This window comes from Chroicocephalus ridibundus, chromosome 8 (assembly GCF_963924245.1).
Source record: "Chroicocephalus ridibundus chromosome 8, bChrRid1.1, whole genome shotgun sequence".
Taxonomy (NCBI): domain Eukaryota; kingdom Metazoa; phylum Chordata; class Aves; order Charadriiformes; family Laridae; genus Chroicocephalus; species Chroicocephalus ridibundus.
In genome coordinates this window covers 4,683,862-4,709,525 of record NC_086291.1, presented here as the reverse complement: position 1 = coordinate 4,709,525, position 25,664 = coordinate 4,683,862, and the positions used below count along the sequence as shown (strand labels likewise).

The window sequence follows — 25,664 nt, the reverse complement described above, 5'->3', positions numbered from 1 at the left end:
CCTGCTGATGGTTGGTCCCTGAACGTAGAGGACTCTGCCTCATGTTGAATGGAGTAAGTTCAACCTAGTTACTTAACGGAACATATACCCTTTTGCCCTTGCTGTGCCTAGGGCTTGCTAGATGTTTCAAGGTGGCTTTGCACAGAAGCTTATAGGTCTTAGCTTCCGTGGGGTTCCCCAATATATACATTGAGGTGTCACATACATTAATATTGTGGCCTTGATAGCAGAGCTGTGGGGAAGAGGCATATGAACAGCCAGCCTTGGTGTGTGAAGCACAACTGCCACACTGTACCAGACCTGCTTTTCTGACTGTCTCTTCCAAGAGAGCGCAGCACCCTTGCTGACTGGTCCCTTACTGGTTTGTGACACTCTCTTCGGGGTCTGCATGGGAGGAGCTGAGCTAGCACTTGGCATGCATAGTCTTTCAAGCCTCCAGAAGCAAAGCAGCTGTTTTATTGGGTTCAAACTGCAGCCCTGGGAGCTGTAGCGAATCGTACATGGGCCCAGGCTGAGGCAGTACCAGTGTCAGAAAGAGCCCACAGTGCTGTTGCAGGGGGAGACAGGAGACTTCGGAAGGGAGGTGGAATTTACAGAGAAATAGAAGGGATCCAGTAAAGTGCTGAGAAAGACGGTGAGATGTGCAAAGGACAATTTTCTAAAAAGAAAACATGTTACATTGTTGAAGGGAATGAGAGGCAAAGAATTGATATTGTCCACTGTGATAAGTTCCTTTTGATAGGTACGACTTCTAATAGCTAAGAAAATGCACATTTATACTTCCTTCGGTCGGCAAGAGTTAGCTTTTGTGCTGAGCAATGCTGCTTTCTGCACTGAGATTAACCCCGGCACAAAGACTCGGGTGATTTGTTGGCTGATGCTCCAAGTGACTTAGAAAATTATTTGGGGACCAAGTTTTGGAGCTGGATTCTCTTACCACCAATGCCCAGATTTATCCTGTGGCAGATCTGTAACCACCTCACTGCCTGTAGTAAGATGAGTACAATCTTTTATCTTCCCCGGGTGATTTGAAAGGCTAAATTTATTTGTGTGAGAATGTAGGGTTTTGAGATCTGAGAACAGTATCAGTAAAAGGAATGATCATTGCCAGTTTTAAAATCCATCCTTGAGTCCATGATTCATAAATAAAATGATCACGAGCAACAGTGAGAAAGAAACCCGATATCCCTGTAAAGCTCAACCACAAAGAGCTCATCCTGTTGATGAGCTATCGTCAGAGGTGGGATGGCAGAGAAAAGGGACAAGTGCTGTATGGCATTTTAGCGGTGACCCCGGAGCCCACTCTGCCCTGACTGAAGCCAGCGAGGCTTTTGTGTCTGACTTCAGAAACCCCTGCGTTATGCTCAAGCCGTGGACAAATACACAATGACTAAGAATTTAGTAATCATCGCACACCAGGTTATGTAGATTTGGGGCTGGGGGGGGGGAAGCTTATTAAGCTATCAGTGGCAATAAAGGTAGGACCTACAGAAAAAAGTAGGATCCTGGGAGAGATGTGTGCCTCCAAGCCCCGCTGCTAAATAATGTGGAAAGAAACACATGCACATCATTGTTGTGGGAGTTTTTCTCATTAGATCAAAAGGACAACATCACAGCAATCTGTTGCTTCTGTAGAAAACACAGCATCCAAGAGGAGGAGGATTCACATGTGGGCAGCAAGAAAGCTCTTGAAAAACAACTAAGGAGATAGCATGGAAGAAACAGCTTACAGGGTGGGGTCAGAGCAGTCCCAGAGCAGTCAGAGAGGAATGAGAAGGCAGATGAGTGGGTGAGGACAGACACCCTACTGAATGTTGATTGTGGCACAGCCTCCATCTGTCCTTCCTTGGTGCACCCACTCCTAGTGCTAGGAATAAGCTGTGATACCATGGAATCAGATTGCTATTTGTGATGGTAAAACTGCTGCTGAGAAACACAATCTTTGTTTCCTAGTGAATGATAAAGAAACAATAATAAATGGTGTTTACAGGCCCGAGTTGTTTATCCTTCTTTGCAGCAGCGATCCTTTTCTCTACAAACTGTTTTGCCTGTGCCATCACAGCCTGGAGACCCCATGCACTACATGTAGGGATGATTTACCTTTCCTAAGCTCCAGTAATTCATGGCTACGAGACCAAGGCACATAGATACCAAACAACCTCCACATTAAATAATCACCCCAGGAATTTATGCTAATACAAAACTACATCCAAAACTTCAATAACTTTCACAGTTGACAACCTGGTAGAGTTTCAGCAATTAACACCGTCCTGTTGTGAAGATTCTCCTTGAGGACTACGGAGTGAAAGAAGTCTAGAGCTGGTTAAATTGTGTAGTCCGGCTTAGGCATTAATCTACAAATGTAAATTACCTTCAGAAAGTAAACCACCTTCAATCTATCTTGTCTAATTCTTGATACATCCATAAAAAAGATTTTGTCTTTGTAACCTCACATATCTTCCCTTACTCTTCTTTCAGACAGTAGGGAGAGGACAGAACCGTTCAGAACCAGCCGTACTGTGCTGCCTTAGCTGCAGGGCAAGTACTCAAATGTTTGTGATACTGGCATTGTATGAAAGGCAAAGTCAGACCAGCTTCCAGACCGTAATCTGTTCTCTTGACTTGCGTACTCTTCCCTTATTCCTGTCTTGATACTGAGGATGGCTCTACAGCTCCAGATGTCTAAATTTTGTGCTGCTGGTAGAGTCGTGTTTCAGAGAACAATCCTGAGTAAAGGAGAGGTTGCACAAAGGCACAATAGAATGTCAGAAGTAAAGAAATGTATTTTTATTTTGGCACTGAATTTCCTTTGGAAGTGTTAGCCATCACCCTCGGCATGAAATGAGTGGCTGCTCTCCGTGAGGCTGTTACCGTGCTCTGCACCTGACTTTACTGTGGGCCACATTAGAGCCAGGAGAGGTCACCAGCAAAGGTGGGCTGTGTGTTCTCTCTGGGGTAACAGTATGTCAGCATGTGGGTTCGGTTTAGCCATGTGTAAGGTGAGAAAAAAAAAAAATCCAGAGAAAAAAAGTAGCTAAATCTTTATGCATGTTTTCTTTTCGGAGGGAACACCTGTCTGGGGCAATACTTCATTGCATGCATTCATGAGATGTAGGAAAGCAGCTCTATTTACTTCATTAGTGGCAGACCAACTTCTCAAATGAGCACAAAGTTTCTTTTTTTTTGCCAGCTCCAAACAGATAAAATTACTACTTGGTAAATTCCACATAACCTTTAAGGCTTTCAATCACAGCAGTAAATGCTACTGTGCCCCAGCTCCTGCTTTTACTAAATTGTATTATAAACACCTTAATTACAGCGCATGCTGTCTGATGGGCCACGGAAAAGGTCGTCTCCCAAAGAACGTATGATAACAAGGGTGGAGCGATACTGGTCGTTTTTTGTCTGTTGGGAAAGGGCTTTGCAGAGAAGATTAATAGTAAACAATGTTAATCTAAATATATCTCAGACATAAAATATCACATTCCTTCAGGCTTGCCTTCTCAGGGGGTGCTGCCATTAGCCATTTTACTGTGGGGATCGCTACACAAGGACATGCTCCTCCGTTTCGGAGCAGAGCTAAAAATGAGGTATGTTTTTGTTGTCATTTTAGCGTCGAGGCTGCAGCAGTACAATGAGGCCTCTCACTTGCGCTGCTTTTAGCAGTTGAGTTCAGGGCTTCCAGGTTGAGATCTAGTTCAAGGGCAGAGAAGTGAACAGAAACGTTGGCAGTGACTTCACGGTGGTTTGAACAAATTCTCCACGCCGCTGCAAAAGAGAAGAATCAGACCCGTGTCTTACAGATGGATTAGTCCCCCGTTATAGCCCATGTCTGCCTCTTTACTTATTTAATTATTTTTATAGGTCAGATCAAATAGAAGTTGGAGGCAGCTCGCTTTTAAAGTCTCTGCCGTACTCAGTATAGCAAAGCATCTGGCAGGACGATTTCGTTTCTGACTCCCACTGTTAATGGCATGGCTTTGGGCCTTTGGGTAGGCAGGCTATCCTTATCACCTTGGCAGGCTTCCAGCTCCAAATAATAATCCATTAACGTCTGCCCCGCTGGCATTCTTGCCAAATACAAGGGATATCTTTTAAATAAACATTGGCAGTTCCCAGTCGGAGGAAAGAGAAAGGGAGTAGAGGAAAAACAATCCTTGACATTTCAGTGACTTTGCAGGGCTAGCTGACACCTGGTACCACCCTTATCTGCGGGTGTTTATGCAGGGCTGCAAAACACAGCTTCTTCTGTTGGCTCTTTTGCTTTCTTTAAATAGAACTGGAAAGACTTATAGTGATAGGAGTAACTTTCTTGGATAGGCACTCTTTTCTTTGCTTTTTTTTTTTTCCCCCTAGGCTAGGGAGACCCCTGTGTTCACGTCTGTGCTCCTGTTTTCCTCTGAAGTTCAGCAAGAATAGCGTAGCAGGCTTGCATGCCTCATACTTTGCCAACAATATTTTTTTTCCCACAGTTTTCCTCCCTCGTGGCTTAGATACAATGGAAACTTCCTTTCATAGGGGCATTTTCCCACCTGACTTCCTATCTCTTCATCCATCAAACCAAACGGCCACATCGATCTGCCAGCAATGGGAGCAACCGGGGCTCACCCCCTTCACAGTGTTCCTTGGGAAGTTCTTTTTTCTGTTTATTTCAACCATTTCACTTTCTTTCTCTGTGGCTGAACTCTCAATGACAGTTCGAGGTTTATTTTTCCAGCTGTTATATTTTGCTTAATAGCAATAAAATTACTTGTTTGGATATTTCACAGTATCAATAAATAAGCTGTCTAGGTTTTATTTTTGCAGTCCAGTTAAGATCTGGTGTAGGATTCATTCTTCCAGAATGTGATTGGGAGACAGTAAAATATTTATTGTTCAAAGAATAACATAGGGTCAAACCTAGAGTTTGCTACCCAAGCCTGGATTTCAGCTCTGCTTGTTTTGCCTTGGTTCACTGACGGCACTGATGCTACCTTAGTGTATATCAAAAGTAGCTAAGGACACAAACAAACTCTCTTTTCTTCCATCTTTATAACAAGTTAATTAAAAGATTGGACAGTAGTTCGAAGGATTTGAAGTCTTGATTGTAAGGATATTTTGGTACTTAATTCTCTCCCCCTGATGACTTGGGACTTGGTTTGCAACTACTCCTTTGCCAAAATTTCCTCAAATTTTATTTGCATTTTGCTTGCCACTTTTCATCTGAGTGGCTGAGGCTATTCCTATCTTACCCTCAGTTTCCAAATAAACACCATCCCCACCCATGATTAAATTTCCTATCAGGTTAGCATCACTCCTGAAGTTTCTGATGTGCAGCTGAAGGTTTCCTCTAACCCCATTGCTTGTGTGTGGGATGGGGTGGCGGGAGGCACACAAACTGCTAAAGGGCACGGAGACAAACTCACAAAGTGCAGGATGCAGTTTGTGACCAGATCCTCATTTTGGGGCATGAAGCTTTTATGGCTCAACACTTCCCTTTTTGAAACATGGTGACATTTGAATCTGTTAATGTGTTTTCAATGAAGATAACTGCATCACCAGGACTGGGAGCTTGTATATCTCCTAATTAAAATGGAACCAATCTAAATCTTCCCAAACCGATCTTTGCTGTATTTTTAGTTCAATATATCACTCCACCCCTGGCCAGCCTGTATATGGCAAACCTTCTGCTATTTCCTGCTCAGTTATTTAATGCTGGAGCCTAGCTAGTTTCAGTTCCTGAAGCAGAACCAAGCAAAGCAAATGTGGTTAGAATGGAGTTAACTGGAAACATTCCCAAAAGATAGGAGATTTACTCCCAAGCGCATACTGATCCACCTACGGTGGAAAGGAAACATCATTTGCAAATCGTAACCTCTTCACTCTGTGAAGATTCTGTCTGGACACTTACAGGCCTTTGTTAATAGTCTGTACTTAAAAAGAATTATGAAGAAGTGGTCAGTTCTTACGCTGCAGGCTCTTCACAAGCAGACTATAACTGAAAATGCTGTGAAACATCTTTGCAGTGAAAGTTATCCCCTTAGTTGTGGAAATAATATTGCAGGTGAAGTGTAAAAAGGGGGCAAGAGAAGAAGTGTATAATATTGAAAGGCTGCTTAAAATAGGCAAATGCATATTAACTAAATGTAGGTCCCTAAACTGGATTAAGGTGACACATCTATTGCTCTTCTTTCATTGTTTTAATAGACTACCAAACCCTAGCTGCTGGAACATGTAATGTCTCTAATTTTGCTAGCCAGGAAGATCCTTAAATGCAAATGTGCTCAGGTGGGGAGAAAAGAGGCAGCTGCAGTTGCTGTGTGGGCTAATAAAACCCTTTGGTGGGCATATTTAGCAGGGAGGAGCACTCCATAGAAGCGTCCATCTGAGTCCAAATCCGGAGCTGTTAATCGACTTGAGTCTATGAGGGTCTTCTCCTCCAGGGGAAAGAGCATTGTTAGCCCCCCTCAAGTATCAGGGTGAATGGTAAATAATTACAAAATTGCTGCATTCAGTAGAGGCTGACGATTTGTGCCAGATGAGGTCTGTGTTCTGCTTTTCTGAAAGTAGTCCTAAAAAGCACTTAAAATCCTGTATGTTTAGTGAAAATAAAAAGTTGAATACTGTGCAGTGGCCCAAGTTGTGTCTCCCACTCTTGTACCTCTCCCGCTCCCCAGGGGATGATTGCAGTAGAGGTGAAACACTTACTAGACTTACTAGGAATCCATATAGGAATTAGTCTCAAGGAACAAAATCAATGGCAAATCTGGCTTCAGTAGCTCTTCTGTTCACAGGGTCAATTGTTTAAATAAAGGAATGCAGTTATAGAGACGCTTCGCTTCAGGCCTCTCTCTTTTAGAGGCTCTGTAAGTATTTTCTAACCCAGATTTCAAGAACAACAATGTGTAGCTGTGCTGGAACAAGTGCTATTTTTAAGTTTCCTGTGGTTTGAGAAATTGTCAGATTTCTCTGTCTGAAGAATCGAGGGATCCAGAAAACCAGTTCTGAGTTTCTGGTATGAACATCGAATGAATACAAAAATGAATAGACACTGATTTTCAGCATTGTGGCAGATGAAAGAAGATTAAAGAGCCCAGCTATGCTAATGTCAATCCAGAGCAGCTCCAGCAACTGCAGGCTTTAGTTAAATAAACATTATTTAACCTAGTTCAGGAAAATCCCTCCACTACTACAAAACAAGTTTTTCCACTCTTACGGGTCATGACCGTATACGGAAGCAACCCACGCTGATAACCTGTTGCACAACTGATACTGAATAAGAGTCTTCAAAGAGCAAGTCTCTGCACCTGCTGACCTCCGCTCTGTCTCGCAGGCCCAGCCAGGTTTAAATAATGTAAGCTGCCATCTCTTGCACGTATCTACTTCTAGCCATTAGGCAGCTGTGCACAAGAGATGCCTTTTTTTGGTGCATGCAGAGATCTGTCTACCCTAGTAAATGTCCCACTGTGCATGAGAAGATGCTGTCTGTCTTCTAGCTGCATCTGTGATGCTGTGCCTACCTGCCGCTTCGTGGATTTTATTACGGATTAGTTTCTAGAGCTCTGCTGGCTCTCACTGGTGTGGCTGTTTCTATATGTGTGTGTATTATCGGGCCTGTAGTGTTAAGACTACACGGTAAAAATACTTTTCTTTTGCGTTGTTATAACACCATCGGTGCTATTTATGTGTTTGACATGCTCCCTGTGACACAGCCGTTCTTGTTTCACAGCCAGCAGTGCCTGTGAACATCTTTCTTCTTTGTCCCTCCTGTGTATGTACTCGCATGCCCCATAAATATCAATAGTTATCATTAAATATAAAAGAGACTCAGTGCCAGTACTTGGGTATTGGCATAGGGGAAGAAGAGGGCAGAGAAGAGGTAAGAGTTTTGTTTTTATGCAGGCTGAAACATTACAGGAGCAGAAACGATGGCACTTACAGTAATGTCACAATCTCCTGAATAATATAATTCCATCATTGCCTGGAAATTTAGCACTTACGCAGGGATGTATTTCACTCTTGAGTAATTGTATGGCATCTCAGCAAATGAGTCTTCCTTTATACATCCAGGAGATCATGAGGGCTCATGCGTATTTGTTGACCACAAGACTTCTTCCCAGCAATGCTGCTTGCACAGCCCTTCCCATGCACCTTTGAACCAACTTACCTTCTAGACCACGTCACCCTGTGCCCTCTGCCTCTGCGACTGCAGGGACTCTGATGAGGTTGTGACAGGAGCCTGTTGCTTCCTTGTGCATAGACTAAGTGAAAGCACTGCATTGCGCCTTGCAATTTTACAAGTTACTGGAAGCATACACCAGACTTCGAAGCACTTTTTGTCTTTGTTTGATATTCTCCTCTCTGTTTCCTCATCGCTTCAAGGCACTGACACCTTCCCCACATCCCCTGCGCTTGGCTGACATCTTTTTTAAGATCTTCAGTAGTGGAGCACTTCAGCAGTCTTTTCTGGTTCACATGAATGTCTAAGAATGCAGCAGCCTTTCCTGGGTGACACTAGACCAAAAAACCCCAGCGGTATGGTTCTACCCATCTGGGGGCATAAGGCACTGTATATTCAATGCTCTTAGCAGGGACTTTTGTATGAGAAACATCCCATTTTATGCCATACAATGCACCGATCCTTGAAACAGACTTTAAAAATCTGATATGGGAATGGTACACAAATGAGCAGTTGCACGGCTTATAAAATTCTGGTGTGGCTTTACAATGCAAAATGACACATCTGGCATCTAGCCGAGAGAGCTTTTTCACTTTTTTTTCCCTACCCCAAAATGCTTTCTCCAGGGAAAAGAATAAGACAAATTGCCTGAAATAACATACTTTCGGTATTAGCAGTATATGTCTATCTGTGCCCTGTGAATGTGGAGAAAATATCACATATACAATCAGCACGTTATGTTGTTGTCCAAAGCAAAACTGGAAAGTTTTAGGAACAACAACTGTATAATGTCAGATTACCACCGTGTCTGGTTTGGGGAGCGTCGTTCTCTTTTTTGAGAGTTATTATGCCAACATATGAAAAAGAAAACTAAATGGAAAACAAGAAAGATATCATTTTCCCTCTTCCCCCCCCCTTTCTTTTCCTGTTGGGAGTGTTTCTGTTTGTCTGTATAAAACTTACCCGTTCCAGTACCTAACTACTATTTAAGATTGCTTGCCAGCCTGGGAAGTTGTTATGCAGGTTGCCCTTAAATAGCTCGTGTTTGACTGCAGAGCACCTGTTAGTTGATTGGGAGACAGTAAAATTCAGGGCAAAGGCTTCCCAAACACAAAGGATTGCTTGTGGAAAAAGACCTTGTTGATCTTGGATGCAGTTATAACCACCACTTGATGACTTTAGTGAGGCATTGTATGGTGTACTAAGTCTGTACATGTGTTTCTGTGTGTGAAAAAACACCACCTGAGTTAAACAGAAGAGAACAGAGCTAAACCGAGTCTCCTCCTAACGGTCTTTCTTCAGGTGTATTTTATGGAGCACTACTGAAAGGACTTTTTGTGTAAGCCCCTTGGAAACTCTTTTCAAAGCCCCTGCGCAGAAGTGCCGGAGCCTGTGGGCCACCTTCCTGCTCAGACCTTGCATCTTGTAGCTCACGTCTTTCCAGTTCAGACTTTGGTCCATCAGATCAGGCGTTCCAGATCCTGGAAGAGTTGTTTGCCTTGGTGGGAGGTGGAGGAGCTTGAAAGAAATGAGAATTTCTACAGAAAAGTGTCCTCTTTGTCCCAGTCCCTGTTCATTCAACTGTTTCCACCCACTGCTGCACCCTTAACTTTGCTTCGTGCCTCCTGTTTGCTTTGCTCTCCGGAGGCATTTATCCCTTCGCTTAGAGTCAGCTTTGTATTCTGACTCATTCACTATTGTGTTTGTGGTTAATTTTATGGGGCGAAGCAACTGGGATAACCTTGTGAAGATCAAAACAGAGAACTTTTAAATGACACACAGTTACAGTATTAATTTTCAAATACATTTAGGGCTAATATTGACATTCATTTGTTCTTTACAGGAGCGTGCTTGTTTTGAAACAACAACAACTTTTCATGATAACATAGTTCATCTATGAAATAACTTGTTCATTTTCAGAAATTTTGCTTTAAAAGAGCTACTCTAAACTGCCAGGATTCATGAAGCCGTTCCCCAGAAGACATCAGTCTAATGCAGACCCCACTAGAGCCTGTGAACACCTTTTTGTTTTGCTGACTTGGTTTCCAGTAAAGGACAGAGTTATGAATCATGGTGGCCCCTCTTGGTCATGCTGACTTGTAGCGATAGGATCTCCTCCCTCCTCAGGACCTCTCTTGTTGTGGTTCAACTGTAGTTTGCCGAATGACTTTGACTTTCTTAGCAAGAGTTGTTGCTCACTACAAAGCTTGTCAAAATTTCTGCTGGCTTTCAGAGCTAGGCAGTTTAAGTGAATTGGCTCCTATGGCTCCTATGAACAGCGTTGCCCAAAATGTTTATGGTGAACAAAGCCATACCAATCTGTTTTTGGCAAATGGCTGTATTCTGAATCCTTGCAGGATCTTTTCGATAACCGCTGCGTCTGTTCCCAGCAGCTCTCTCAGGGTGCGCAGGGGTGATGGGGATGCTGCTTTGTGCAGAACTGAGATTTGCCACTGGCCAGGGCAGCCTGCTCCATCCAGAGCTCCTGCAGGAACCAGGGAGGAGCTGGTAGTTATTTCTTACCATTCAAGTTACTTCATACCTTTCTTTTAACATTTCAACCAGAAATTAGTTATTTCTTAACCACTGCGCAAGGCAGCACCTTTGAAATCTTGCTGAGTTTGGGATTTACCACCCCACCACACACACACAATACTTTTTACCTCACTCCAGAACGAACACAATCCACGTGTTTGGACGTACAGCATCCAGGCTGAGGCTGCGGGAAAGCCACGCAGTACACTGATCACACACAACAAGCTAAACTTCTGCTGCACTATTTGCTTAAAACTTGATTATTTGCGCAGGCTGGATTCTGAAACATTTGGTTTGGTGCTGGAGAAGCAGAACTGACAAACTGGATGGTTGCCCCGTGTGCTACAACAACGGCAGAGAAAGAAGGAGCCTCTGGTATCATTCAAGTGCTTGACTGTTTTTTTCAGTAGGTATTTTTTCAGTTCACAGCAGGCCATTGACACCAGAAAGTGCAGCAACAGCAACCTCAGCGGTGAAACTGCCGATGTTAGTGTCGGAGGGAGATAAAGTGCAGTATTTGTTGGAGTGGCGGTACCAGGAAATGGCTGAGACGTCACATGACGGAGGATGTGCACGCTGTAGCAGAGGGCGGGATGTATTTACTTACAGGCGAGACTTCCACCAGACTCGACCAAAGGCAGTTTTGGCTAGTTGTTTGAATTACCTGACCCACTTGCAGTAGGAAGTCATTATATAGATAGTAAATACCTACCCCGCCCTTGGTAGGCAGACAGACTCTTTGCCAAAACGGTCTAGCTCAGCTTCGTAGAATATAAAATATTGTACCTTTCTAGTTAAAACTGTCATTGCAAAGACATTAGAAGCTGCTGCTGTTCCAGTAAACTGCTCCAGTTCTTGGCAATGATGATTGTGGAGAAAGCCCCTAGGATTTACCTCTTACCACCTCCTGGAACACAAATCAAGGATAAGTTTGAAATTTTTCTTCGTGTGCAAATCACTTGCTTCTCCCACGGACAAGAAAAGCTCCCGGGCCCTCTGGCAGCCAGGGACGTTGCCTGTGACGGAGGGTACTGATAGGAACTGTACAAAACCATTCATTTGAAGTGTTAAATAGAGACTCCAAGACAGTCTTTCCTAGACTTTTTTAGTTTATATTCTTGTAAGGAAAGCTGCAGGTAACTTCGCACAGATAACATACTTGGTGATCAATTATTGTTAATTGATGCATGGCTTGAAAATTTTAAGCAAGATGCTTAAAACATTATCTACAAGTTATCATTTTTTAAAAAAATCATGTTGCTATTATAATAATTCGTAACTCTATAGTCTTTTCCTCATAAATAGATGAGATTTTACCAAAATCTGTGGCCTGCACCAAAGTTGACCTTTAGCATAACCGTGCAAATTATCACCAAAATAAGATTCTGATCTTGCTTACACCAGGATCTAGCTGGAGAAAGTCCATGAAAAGACAGCAGATTTATGCTGATGGAGCTAAGAGCAGGTCTGGTCCAAAATAGATTTTGAAGTAAGAGGACTTAGTTCAAATTAGAATGGTGATGGCCTTTGCTTGGACTGTAGGAATAGGTGATGACAGAAAAGGAAGAAGGACTCCGTATAGAGGAGTCTTGTCTTCTACTGCACGTATATCTCAGTTTAATTTTACTTCTATTTTGTGAGACTTTTATATTATGTGAGGCTTATGTGAGACTTCAGATATTGATCCTTAAGATACTGGGATGGGCTGAAGCAGTTCATTTAGCAGAAACTGAAGTGAAAATTTTATTTCCTTCAAAGGTCACTTCTCAGAATTCAGGGGGGAACTTTTCATTTTATAAAACCAGGGCACAATCTTGCTTGTCCTCCTCTGCAAAACCAGTGAGTATTTGTTGAAGTTGACCTGATCCGTCTGTGTGCATGGGACTCGCGTATTGCTGCTGCCTGGGTTGGATAGGCTTAGGAGAGACCACAGCTAAGTTAAAAAGGATTTGTGCTCCTATTCTGGATCATTACTCACGTATGTGTGGTGTTAAGGACAATGTGTCGCATTAGGCTCGACGAGGGATTTTAATGCACTAAGGCAAAGATCCAGAGAGGACAGAGGCACCCAGCTCTGAGGCTGGGATTCAGGAGCCTTAATTGGGATGCTACTTTGCCTGCGCAGTGAGTTGGGAGAATTTAGGGTCCAGTAATGGCATTCACATGTACCAGTACACTGAGCAGGGGGATTGAGTTAGCGAGCCGGAAAAATGCTGAAGGAAAGGATATATTTCTGCGCTTCGCTTGGTACCTAAGCCCTTTTCTTGGATCTGACCCTGAATGCTGAAGTTTTAGTAATATGTACCAGTCAGCCTCTGTTTACAATTGCACTGAGTTTCCTTAGGGAAATAAATCAAATGAAACTTTTTTTTCATTTGACCCTGTTATTAAAGTAGAAAGCTGAACACCGAACTGCACTGGAGGCCCAGTGTTATGCCGGAGCCACACTTCCCTTGTTTCTGTTCTATTTATGAACGCCCTTCATCAACTAATCACTGCTTGGCACAGTATTAAATTTAATCACTGAACTCCAAAACCTTGTAATGTGTCTACCTACTCCATGGTTCCATTTGGATGGAAATTTTCTATCTCGTTTAAAGACTATTAAAGCCCTGCCTTTCTTGCTCAGAACAAAAGAGTATTGTTTACTTTGTTTTTTGTTATTTTCCTATTCAACAAAAGATGATTATTCTGTCTCCTCGGTGCTGAGATCCCTGTGAACATGTAGACCTCCTCTCGACTTGCTTTTCTTTCCCCTGGAAAGAAATTGAAACATTTCCTTCATGCAGCAGCTTACAGTTGAAATGCACAAAAGCAAATGTTATTTATCTAAACTTTCAAGGTTTTCTTAATGAAGGCATTAATTAAGAAGTTGATGTGAGGCATAATTGAATGAAGAAACAATGTTACAAGGCACAGCAGAAGCAGCAATGAGATTAACACACATTTATGATTAAGAATCAGTCTCTCATGAAATAAAAACAGTTGTTGCAGTCAAAACCTTTTGCCCTTTTAAGAGAGATGCAGCAAACCCACAAACACGTAGCTGTTTGTTTGGATCCCATTATTGCCATCCCATTGTAAACTTGGGAGAAGAGCTTTTTTTTGATCCCACAACTAGTCCGGCTGTGGGCAGGAGAGCAGGGTTCTTGCTTTTTTGCAAGCGAGCAGCCCGTTCACAGTGGGTTGACTTTCAAAAGACCCATTTATTGAGTGACGCAAGGTGCAAATTATGACTCACTCTGCATAGGTTAAGTTTGTAAAAATCCACCTATATTCATCTTCCTAGCACCTACACAGCTGCATAATGTGTTTATTATCTCTGGGGTCCCAATAACCCTCGTAGAGCCTTAAAAGTGATGTGCAAAACATCCCAGACAAACTGGCCTTTTTATCTAGTGAAGCTTTTCTCTTTTATCAGTGGTGATCTAGCGAACGGCAGAGTTTCTTCTCTCTGGCCAGGATTAGGTCACAGAGTGGCCCAGCAGTCTGGGTTTGAACATTTCCTCCTGTTCTAACAGTCCTCGTAAAAAAATACGTTGATTGGTGGTGTTGTTTGCTGATACGTGACACTGTGTTTTCCAGGTCTCAACCAGATGAACCAGGTAGTCTTCGATCTCTGAGTCCTCTACTGATCTTGCAGTGATACCGTAAGTAATCATTGTTTATTACAGACAGCTTTTTAAGCAGAAGTTTGGTGCTAGTCCAGCACATTTTATTAGTTGAAAAATTTCCTTGTATTTCCCACTTGTATCGCAACCTACTTTTTATGGTAGATTTAAGGGTATGGGAGCAGTTTTGCTGTGTTTGCAAGGCCTTTAAAAGGACAGAACCACCTCTTCACCTTCTCCACCCATCTCCTTCCCCATATTCCCTCCTTTCAAAGGGGGAACATCAGGAAGTTTGGAGATTCAGATGTGGTTCCTAAACCTGCGTCAATGAGGGAGGTCTACTATGCCGCTGGAAATGGTGTGCAGCCACTCGTTCCTGTATTTCAGCTCTCCTTCCTCTCAGGAAACCCGGACTTCAAGGGAAGGAAAACCCCAAATGACCCTTGTACATGTCATTGCAAAAAATGGTGGTTGCTTAAAAAAAGGGTGTTACCTTACGTGCGTGGCTTCATTTCTCCACCTATTCCTCTACTGTGCGTGTTGCAAATAATGACAGCTGTTACAGGACTGGCTGTATGGGATGCACACCGAGAAATGAAGCGTCTCTTTCTTTGACCCCTTGTCTGTATTCCTAACTTGGCAGAATTTTCCTTGTCTGGTAATATGGCTGGACTAAAGAAGGGACTGTACCTTCTCGTCTTATTGTGGGTGAATAAATAGTGCAAAAAGCCTTTCTCCAATGTTGAATCAAACACTGAAATTAATTTACTTCCCCTCTGTTCATAAATACTGTGCGTCAGCTTTCTGCAAGCCACTGTATGCTAAACTCCTTGCAGAGATTCCTACAGAAAGGAAGTAGCAAAATTGCCTGTACGATTATTCACAGCAAACTCATGTGAAAAATGAACATTGGCCAGATACTTGTTGGTGTCTTTACTCAGGGAACATGTATTACCCTGTGACTTTCATGGTCAATCATATCTGAACGTAAAATGTGAGTTTCAGAACATGTGCTGGGAGCAGATTGGAACTGAGTCTGAAGATATATATGCTGTTGTTTTTAAGCCAATAATAAAACTTATTGAATTCTGATGAATAATGGATGCATTTAAAGGAAATTATGATCTGCTCCTGTTTAATCCTTGAAAGAAAAAAGCAAATCTGCTTATGAATACTCTGTAATGGTTTATTCTTTAAGACAGAACAATGGAGGCTTGGTACGAAACTCACTGGAATCAATAAAAAGACCCTGATTTTATGCCCTGAGTTCGTAGCCTACACAGAAGTCTGTTATGGCAGCTGCCACCTTTACTAACACACCAGGGTTCGGACCAGGTTCCTCTAGGGCTTACAGTGGCTCTAACAAGCTGAAGCAGTCTGATATTCCCTGTGGATCAGGCACAGAGGTGGACCTGTAACACGCACTCACCTGTGCGTTACGTCAGTAAGTCTAGTATGTGCTGTTCCAGTTGTAGCTCTTGTAAATTAAACAGAGAAATAAGCTGCTTTTTCGCTTCATGCCACTGCTGAAATATGATCCAAGGCTCAGGTAGATTCCAGCTGTGATCTTGCTCCTTGGTTATGAACATACATTTATGTTCTCAAGACATTAGAGCTCCTTCTACACAGGCAAAAATTGTAAAAACAAAATGAACAACGTTCTCTGTGTACAGTAGAGTTATTTAAAGCGCCTGAGGGTTTGAACATAAGCAGACACTCTGTTCGCATACAATATAAGCAAGACTTCTGGGTTTTGGCATTTAAAATGACAATTAAAAATACAGCAGGCTTGTTTCAGCAACTTTATGGGATGCCATAAACATACAGAAAAGGATTCCAGACAAAAGTAAAGATTGACAATAAGGATTATTTTCTTCTTTTTGTTTCCTACCTGGGTTTTTAGCGTGATGTGTTGTGACACACCAAAAAACTAATGAAACAAAAGTAAAGTGTCTCGCTCATTGGAAGCTATCGTGCAACAGAAAATGTTTCTTTGGGAGAGTCAGAGTTTACGATCTGTGTGGCTCTGTTCAGGTAATTGTTTTAGCTTCCTACTGAAAAGCCCCAAACAAGCCTGGAAGGTGAAAAACATTTTCCTTCCTCAACACAGAAACAGACACAATAGACTCAAAATCTTTCCCTGGCAAAAGTTTGCGTACCACGATGCTACCTGAAGTTTCTTACATATATTTGCCACAGGAACGATGCTACTGTGTAGTCAGTCAGCTCTTCCCACTGTAGCCTCCTGACAGCACGCCATGGATTATGAAATTTTGTATTGTATCGTGTACCTTTAAGCAACATAGTGTTTACAAATTTATAAGGCACCTCCTGTTGTGAATGTGTTTTCGGCGTTATGCTAAGGTGAGAGGAAGAACCTGAATCTCAAGTTAAGCATTTAATTACAAGGCCTTTCTTCCTCAATGCCTTTTTTCCTGACACTTGTAAACCCTTTGACAAAAAGAGTTCCTCGGCTTCTTTGTTTTTTTGTACCAGAATTTCTCCTTAGTTTATTCCTTAATCTCCAAAGTGCTTTGACGTGTTGTTATGACATTGAGTGGAATTTTCTCTAGGATGGTCAGCTCTTTCCTAGCCTTAAGATGGGAGACAAACTGCGGTTTGTTTTTAGATAGTTCTGAAATCCACCTCTTCTCTCGATGACGCTTTAGCAACGTGTTTTGTTCTGTGGATGCAATGAGACCACAGAGCCATCAAGTGACCCACCTAATGATGCTCAGCTGAAACAAATCCCGTCCCCCCCCCAGCTTTCCTAGGTTCCTCTCAGTCCTCCTCCCCACCACAGGAGACATGTGTGGCTCCTCTTCGCCCCCCCCCCGCCACTTTTGCATTCTGAAAAAAATGTGAACTCTTGTATAGTTTTGGGGCTATTCGCAGGGAATTTCTCTTCTTCCCCCATGCAGGGGCCAAGGAACAGTTGGTCTCTTCTTTCTTGTCACTGAGCACCAGCACGGGGGTTGTTTTTCAGGCATCAGGGCTAAGTGAGAATTAGGTTCCTGCTGCCCCTAAGTTAACCAGCCCTCCTCATTAGGGATCCCATGTCTCGGTCAGGGCAGGAAGAAGTAAGGAAACTGTTTGCTTTGTCCTCCTTAGTGCGCAAACCAATCCACAGGGACTGGGAAGAGCCATCTGCCAGAACTGAGGGAGACAGAAGGTATTGTAGGGTTACATTTGTTTCCTGTGGCTGTGCATTTGCTTTGGTTTAGTTTTTCCTGTCCCCTCCCCCTTACCACAATTCAAGACTGTAGAAGCTCTTTTCTCCCCTCTGCCTCTATTTATTTCCTTTGATTAGGTGATAATTTTGCAATCTGAGGGATTCAGAGGCAATCCCATTCTCCCTTTTGACCTTGCTGTTGATAGCCTCTTGTTCCTGACCCTGCCACGGTTGCAATGCCATGCTGTGAAACAAAGTTCAAAGGTTCTTTTTGTTTGGTTGTTGCCTTTGGTTTTTTCCCCCCTTGCATTCCTTCCCTTTCCCTTGCATTCCTGCTCCGTGTAGCCCCAGGAGCTCTTTTCCCCGTGTGAAGGATCAGGCCTCCTGCTGAAATCTTTACCTCCCTGAAACGTGACCTTGGGCTGGATCTCACCCTTCGTGCAGGTGCTCAGCACAGAACAAAGTTCAAGTCCACGTAAGAGTTATTTCAGGGGCTTAAGTGGGCATGAGACAGGGTGCAGTTTTAATGCTCATCCTCTGCGCAGGATAAATTTGATGTTAATTGTAGTGAAACTGCTGCGGTTGATAGTCTTTCTAGCTACGAGTGATGTTGTGTGCTTATTCCTTCGCAATAGCAGCTATGTGACTTCTTCATTTATACAATCAACCCGAAACTGTCTTGATTAAATACGTTTTGTAATTGCTGCTATCACAAAAATCGCAATGGGAAAAGCAGTTGCAGTATGTCTCCAGAACGCTGTCTCCAACTCCTGTACGTCGCTGAACATTGCAGATGGCTTCTCCGGTGATGGTGGACATGGGACAGATTAGAATAATCTCTTTCACCTGTCCAGCAACACAGAATTGTTCCTTGCCTTGCATTTGCTCGTGCTTTGCCCAGGCTAGTCACGACCAACAAAACTTGAGTTGTTTGGGCAAGTGTATCGCAAGCCACTGCACCTCAGTCTTAGGAAATTTATCTTGCTGTTCAAAACAATTCCTCACACTCCTTGACATTTACTCCCATGGGTATTTGTAGACTGTTATGTTTGCCCTTACTTGTTGTTTAACCCAGCAATAAGCATTTAGCTCTGTCCTCATAAATCATCTCCCCTCAGCTCTTTAGCTGCCGGTGCTCCTAAATACGAAAAACCCAAGCTAAGCCTACCCTTTCAATGGCTACTCCCCACAGGCTTTTACTGGTGGCACAAAATCATTGCTCAAGCCATGATTTCATTCCTGTCATTGCATGATCTTTTGCTGATTACACTGACCTGAGGATCTATATCAGCAGTTCTCTGGGTTTCTTTCCTGTGTCCTCCCACATTCTCTTAAGACTTGTTCCACCTCTCCCCCCAACTTTAAAACCGCTCATCCAGGCTCCTTGCCCCTTCTCCCCAAGAGCACGTCTTCTGGGAGTAGCGGCGGCTGCAGGGAGTGTCCCGGCTGCCTCTGCTCCCACTTCCTTCGTCCCTCGCTCTTCACTGAATGACTTTTCTACAGCCAGAAGCTGGTTCCCAGGGGCAGCTGGAAGGTGGGATTCCACAGGACATCTCCCAGGATCGGTGTCTGGTGGGTGCAGCTCCCTGGAGCAGGGTAAGGAAGAGGAAGTGGCTGGATTCAAACCTTCTGCCCGGACCTGTGGCAGGATCTGGTGGGCAGGGAGCTGGGCTACATGCTTACCAGCCGGATGGGAGAGCATGGGAAATTCTTGCCCCTCTTGTGGGTACCTGGCTACATTTTTGGAGTGGCTTGTCTGGACTTAACACGTATGAATTTCAAGAGCTTTGTGGTAAGGCCTAAATGTGCTGTTGATTAAGGCATCTTTGAAGGTATCCAGATCTTAAAAAAACCTAATTGTCACAAAATACCGCCAGGAAGAATTCAAGAGAACCCTGAAAAAGGTGCATTTACCCAGTTTATGAGGACACTTACAGTGACTACAGAAAGGATTGAAAATAATTAAGAGTTGTGTAAGGGACAGGAATTACTTGACGGTCCAAATCAAGCTTTGACTTTTAGGGTGAAGAAGGAAACTTCTTGTGGGCAGATTTGCCCATAGCTGCCTATTGCAAACTTCCTTTTACTTTCTTGTTAAATTTTTGTTAGCGGTTACAACCACAGATACAAGAAGGACCAGAGAGATCCCTAATCTGGCACGGTTTATCATCTCATCAGCAAAGGGTATCCTACCATCATGTGCGAAGTAGAGTATTGTTCTCTTTTTAGCGGGTAAAAATCTGGAAATTGCAAAATGATCATGAAAGCAAGAGACAGGATGTGATGGAAGACGTTTCTTTTACTAAGGACTGAAAAAATTTAGACAAGCCTCAAGTCTATGCTGCGTTTCTTGCCTACTTGCACATTCACTTTAACTCCTCCGCTCTCATCGTGTTTGTTGCTGTGTGAAATGTGGCTGATTACTGCAGTGCCTTTTCTTTCAGGACTCTTCTGTCTCCGAGTTGGAAGAATCGTCCATTTGCTTTGTAGCAGAAGAAGAGTTCGGTTCTAAATTCGGGATGACGTGTTCAAAAACTACATTTGTTTCACCTCTGAGCTACAGACCCGCCCTTTAAAACTTTGAACATTTATTTTCATTTTTCTGAAGACTGAATTGTCTTCTGACACGAGCAAAAGGTCCTATATGACCATGAATCCTTGTTTAATGGCTTTGTTCATTTATTCTGCCTGTTCATTCTGTGATTATCTTTACATAAACATTAAAATCATACAATCATTACCTTTTCTCCTCTAAAATAAAGGAGATTCTTATAAGAAACTTAACTCTCTGCAGGGTTTTATTGTTTCCGTACAAGTGCACACATGCACTTTTTTATTTTGTTGAATAAATCCTTTAGCCACATATTTTCCCCTCTATTTATGTCTCTTCAGACACGAGGCAAGCACAGAAGAGGAATTCTAAGTGTAACCAGAAAAAAAGAAAAATCTGGTTGGTCCCTCAGATCTTTATAATGACGGAAGCATTGTATGTCTATTTAAGCTGTTGTAGAAAAAGCCACTGGTGTTCAGCAAATTGTATTAGGGTTTTCAAAACCATGGCATCATTTTCTGAAAATTGATTTCTCTGGGTCTCAAAATGAGAAAGAAGATGAAATGCAATATTTCACTTGGAAGTCGGGGTCTTTCATTTCTGCCTGGCTAGAACTTTAGTAAAAGTTTAGCTATGTAAACACTTATTCATCAGGAAAGGTTACTCATTGCCATGCTTTCTTATACTCTGTTGCCAGCTTTCATGTTCCTTTTCTGGACCTTTCTCAGCAGGTCTGTGAAGTCTGAGCTCTCTTACTGGCTTCTCTATTCCTTTTCTATATATCGATCATGCTGGCATGATGATCTCTATAGAAACCCCTGTAAATACTGCATTAAGTATTGAGGCAGTCCTGGCACTTGCTGCACATTCATCAGCCTGAATCAGAAACAAAGCTGAAATCCCTTCCAAAAATGAGGTTGAACATTTAAAATGAACCAGAGGAGATCTCATTGGACATGTCCGTATTATCACTGTACTTCTTTAAAAAACACAAAAAACAAGATAGAAACAAATAGAGTTCTGCACTAATATTGTGCAAACAAATATGGAAACACTGCAGTTTTAGAATAGACCAGGATCTGCAAAAATATGCTGTAATTCCTCTGACCTCCTCATGAGGTGTGAGCGTACTCTAGGGAGAAACGTGGGACCAAGCTGATACCCTTTGTGTTGGCTGTGTGAAACGGTTCCAGCTTTCTCTGTTGCGGAAAACATGGGACTGAATGTCTCTTGAGCAGGAATTCTGCAGGAGCCACAGGCTGGTGGCGACTCTCTCGGTCCCACTCAGGAGAAGACATGTGGCAGAGTGGGCCGATCCAGCCTCTCTAACAAGCAGAAGCACATATTTCTGTGGCTTGTTCTGCAAACACCTTCCCCTCAGAGGCGGTGCGTTTAGAGCACTGAGAGTTGAGGGAAGTGTAAGAGGGTTTCTGTCTACTTCCCAGACCATTTCTAAGCAAAAAAAAAAAAAAAAAAAAGGCAATTTAGAATTCAGCTGACTTGAACATTAAATAGAATACATTTTAAAAGTTATGACATTTTTTAAGTGAGGATGCATTTAGAAAACTTCCATTTTTTTAAAAAAACATGTTTATACTGTGAGTTGTGGACACAAAATTATTACTACTTCATACCTGTAGCTGAAAAAGGAACTGTATACCTCTGAATGTCAAACATAGCTTTAATCTGCTTCGCAGCTTGTTTTGTTTTGTTTTTCTCTGTTTCATTTCCCTTTGCGGTGTTAAGCTCTGACCCTGAAAGGTGAGGAAGTGAAGGAAATGGAAGAGTGAAATTTGGGGAGTCTGACGCTAAAAAGCCAAGGGAACCACGAGGCCGTCTGTCTGGTCGTGAGATTGAAATGTAAGTGGACTCCTCAAATTAATTACTTTGGAACCCACTTATGTATGTGGACTCCCTTAAGCATAAGTCTTACATTATGTCACCGAGATGGCATTTGGGCTTGATTTATGTTGGCACAAAACTAGCTATAAACTGCACATGTGTGCCCATAGTAGCCCCTTTTCAAACAGAGCATGTTTATAGAAACAGGAAACATGGCTGCAGCAGGAGTACACCGAGCCTCTGCTGTGTCAACAGCATCACAAATACAGGTATCCAGGATCTGCACGCTGCCTTCATTTTCCATGTATTTCAACTCAGTCAGTAACCTGGAACGCCATTACCAGAGATTAGTGGTTGGTTGATGGAGCAAAAATGACTTATTAGGTGAAATTCACTCCGCTAAAGATGTGTATCTGAACAAGAGCCACAATCCACATTTTAATCTTTTTCATTCATGCTGTGTCTAATCTGTGGCTGGTATTTCATGGTGATAATCTCTCTCTTTTTCTCCCCCTTGGAAAATGAGGACACGCTATATTAATTATATCTGATTCTGTAGTCACGTCATTTATCTTTAAAAAGGTATGTGCTTTCCTGTCTGAATAAATTTGAAGCCTTCAGGTCATGTTCAGGGAAGGGTAAACTCTTCACCGTTCTTTATAGTACGGCAGAAACGGTTAAATACGTATAAGCACCATTCAAGATTGCTTTTAGGAGACAGAAAGACAGACATAAATGAAGATCAGAAAGAGCAGAGCATTTTTGGTCCCTGAGAAAACGGTATTCTTTGGTTCCTCAGATGCATTTATTTGCATATTCAGTCTTCAACCTGTTTGAGTTGTGAGGTGCTATAAATAGGCACAAATGACCTTCTCCATGATCCACTTGGATCTGCTGTGCCTGCAGTGAAATAGAGTTTTTAAGCTTCAAGAATGCAGCACCCTTGAATATCTTCTCTGTGACACTGATGAAACCCTTCCCAGCGGGGGAGAGATGAAGGTGAAGTGAGCCATGAGGAGCCCTATCATCTCCTCCATCTGGGCTGACCTAAAGGCAGACTAAATAAGCCGCACACTGTAGGAGTTCCCTTTCGCAACGTCCATTTCTTCAGACTTTAAAGAAGTCTGTAACAGAGAGTGTTGTTGTGTACACAAAACAGTCTCCTCTAAGTTTCTAAAGAGAACCGATGATGCGGGAGAAATCCTTTTTTTCATGTGGTAAACACCCCCCTCTTTCTCTCCCTCAGTTGGGAGAGTCCTTATGTTTGTATTTAAACAAGCCAGGAGATTTTTTTAGGGCACGTCTTATATTTGGAGTTGGAAGAAAAAGATCTTCATGTTGTTTTGGAGAGCCTGAGAGGACAAGTGTGTGAATCCTAAAGCCCAGCTTCTAAATAAGAAATGCTGTTTGTCAAAGAAGATTAGCTTGAAATAGGAACTATAACCAAAGTCTTTTGAATGGACATACTTTACCTCCTGCACCTATTCTCAGATCTTACTGAAAAATAGCAGTAACTATGTGTTGTAGTTCTTGCTTGGAGGATCTCAGTAATGTCAGAGACAATTTGAGTAGGCTCTAGGAGCAGAACTATTGTATTACTCACGGAAGACTTACTTACACTCCCTTTGGAGATGGTCTGGGACTGTATTTCTGCCTGGGAAATACAGTTCCCACATGTCAGCTTATTTACTGATTGCAAGTCAGATGAATTTCTCAAAACGTTTGTAACCTAGAGCATGAAAAACAGAGCCAAACAACCTGCACTTGGGGTTCTGTTGCATGAAATAATTCAAGTCTGATGGCTGAACGTAGCCCTCGATGTCCTGGCGTGGTCACTGGAGGGTCACAGGCACTAAAAATCAGGAGCTGCGAGGCTCTGTTGGGGTGGGCTGAAATGTCTTTTTACCCCTTTTGTTGGAAAATTGCTTGCAGGTAAATGTTTAGTTTGAATTATCCTCCTTTGCTGTTTAACTTATGGGCATACTGTTGTGTTTGGGACAATCTTAGAACAGAAGAACAGGCACACTTATCAGAAGGACAGGGAAACAGATACTGGAGTGCTGAGTGGGTGTCATGGGGGAGGGTTTTTTAACTTCCCTGGATTAGTGCCCGGCACAAGAGTAGATGGTAGGAAAAATCACGTCGGCAGAGAATTGCATGTTGGATCTCTGTGGGTGTGAGTTGAGGACACCCCACAGAAGCCTGTAATCCCATCTCTGCTTTCAAGAATAGCAGGCACAGGCAGCACAGCCTTCGGGAGCTCTCTGATGGCAAACAGGGCTGTGTGGTCTGCCTTGTCAGAGCAATGTCCGTGCAACAGTATGGCCTTCCGGTCTGTTTGTTAGAAATTAAAACATTTCTTTCACACAGGTAAGAAACACGAGGTTTCCAAAGTTCTGCAACATGTTCCAACTGTTTGAGAGAAATGTTTCCCTTCAAATTTGTTGAAGTCAACATTTGTGTCTGTTACTGCTCGCTGTTCCCGGCTGACAGAGATTCACTGCCTCGGAAGGAGTTATGTCGGTGCAGTTTATTTGGATGAATAAGAGTCGCTGGCTGTAGCATTTGGTTTGTGACGTTTCTAAGGACTCTGAAAGTTGGGAGGTCTCCGAAGGTGCACGTTAGAACGTTGCTGGAAACTAATTTTTGTGCTTTAACTTCCATCTGAAATACACGTCAAGGTGCGTAGTGTTCATGTGTATTTGGGAGTGTAGTTTTAACACTGAGCTTTATTATAACCCCTGACAAATTCTCATATGTTATAATCTTTATGCATACCAACTTTATTTTTTTCCCCCTGTGTGTACTTGAAATGAATTTACGTGATAAATGTAGAGCAATCAGAACAGGATATGAAACAGGAACTTCTGGAGTGAGCGTGAGTAGGACGCAGATGTAAGAGCCTTCAAAAGCACACGCTGCTTGCTGACGTTTGTCAGTAAGGGAATGGCCCGGAATCCCAGGCCAAGCAGATGTGTTGCAATAGGCAGAGGAAGAGATCAGTCTTAGTGTCCCTTGATGGCTTCTCCTGAAAATTTGAGGTTATGCCAGCTGCCGCTCCGACCGCCAGCTTTCGTCTGGTGTTCCAGCCTGGATCTGGAACGAAGTGTTTCTTCCCAGCCGTGATGTGTTCACGTTTTGGTATCTGTGAGGCGGAGACTTGATGTGAACCTGGACGAGGAGGCAGCAGCTTCTCATAACTGGACCTTGCCTCTATTTGCATAAGAATTAGCCAGAGGAAGAAAAATGTTTATACATCATTTGTATGTAAAGGGTAGAAGCTAAAGAGATTCGCCCTGAGATTTACCAGCTGTGTTGGTCACAGAGGTTTGCAGGCCTTGCTGCAAGTTTGCCCCAGAGCATCTCACACTATGATTCAGCTCCAGCGTAACCTCCTCCCTTTCCCCTGCCTTTCCCCAGATCCCTCCACCTTCCTTATCTCCGATACCCCTCATCTGACCCCTCTGTTTCTGGTTTCAGAGCGTCTCCTCCAGAAGCTGGACAAATCGACAGGTCTCTCAAGAGACGCAGGAAGGGAACTGGGGGTTATCTGAGCGTGGAGGTTATCTTAGGGGTTGCTCTCAAGAAACAGTATCTGTAACCAGTACAAGTTATCCCAAGCCGGAGACAAGTAGAGGCCGGGCTGGTGAGTTCATAAGGGCCAGCTGTCTTGTGGATACGGGTGAAAGATGAGAAGTCTGAAAATAGTGGTAGAGTCGCCCTCAAGCCAGAAAGAGGTGCCTGCGATTGAGAAACGTGGAAGGAAAGTTATTTTTTTGGTATGTATCTGGGGCC

General features: G+C 43.0%; 1 protein-coding gene across 6 annotated transcripts in view; it reads left to right on the top strand.

Moving 5' to 3' along the window:
- FGGY (FGGY carbohydrate kinase domain containing) overlaps positions 1-25,664 on the top strand; it is a 327,607-nt gene that overhangs the window by 70,790 nt on the left and 231,153 nt on the right. For all 6 annotated transcript variants that reach the window (XM_063344960.1, XM_063344959.1, XM_063344961.1 and 3 more), the window contains one exon: positions 14,279-14,343. The gene's annotated coding sequence lies outside the window, so the exon portion shown is untranslated. The remainder of the gene's footprint in view (positions 1-14,278; positions 14,344-25,664) is intronic.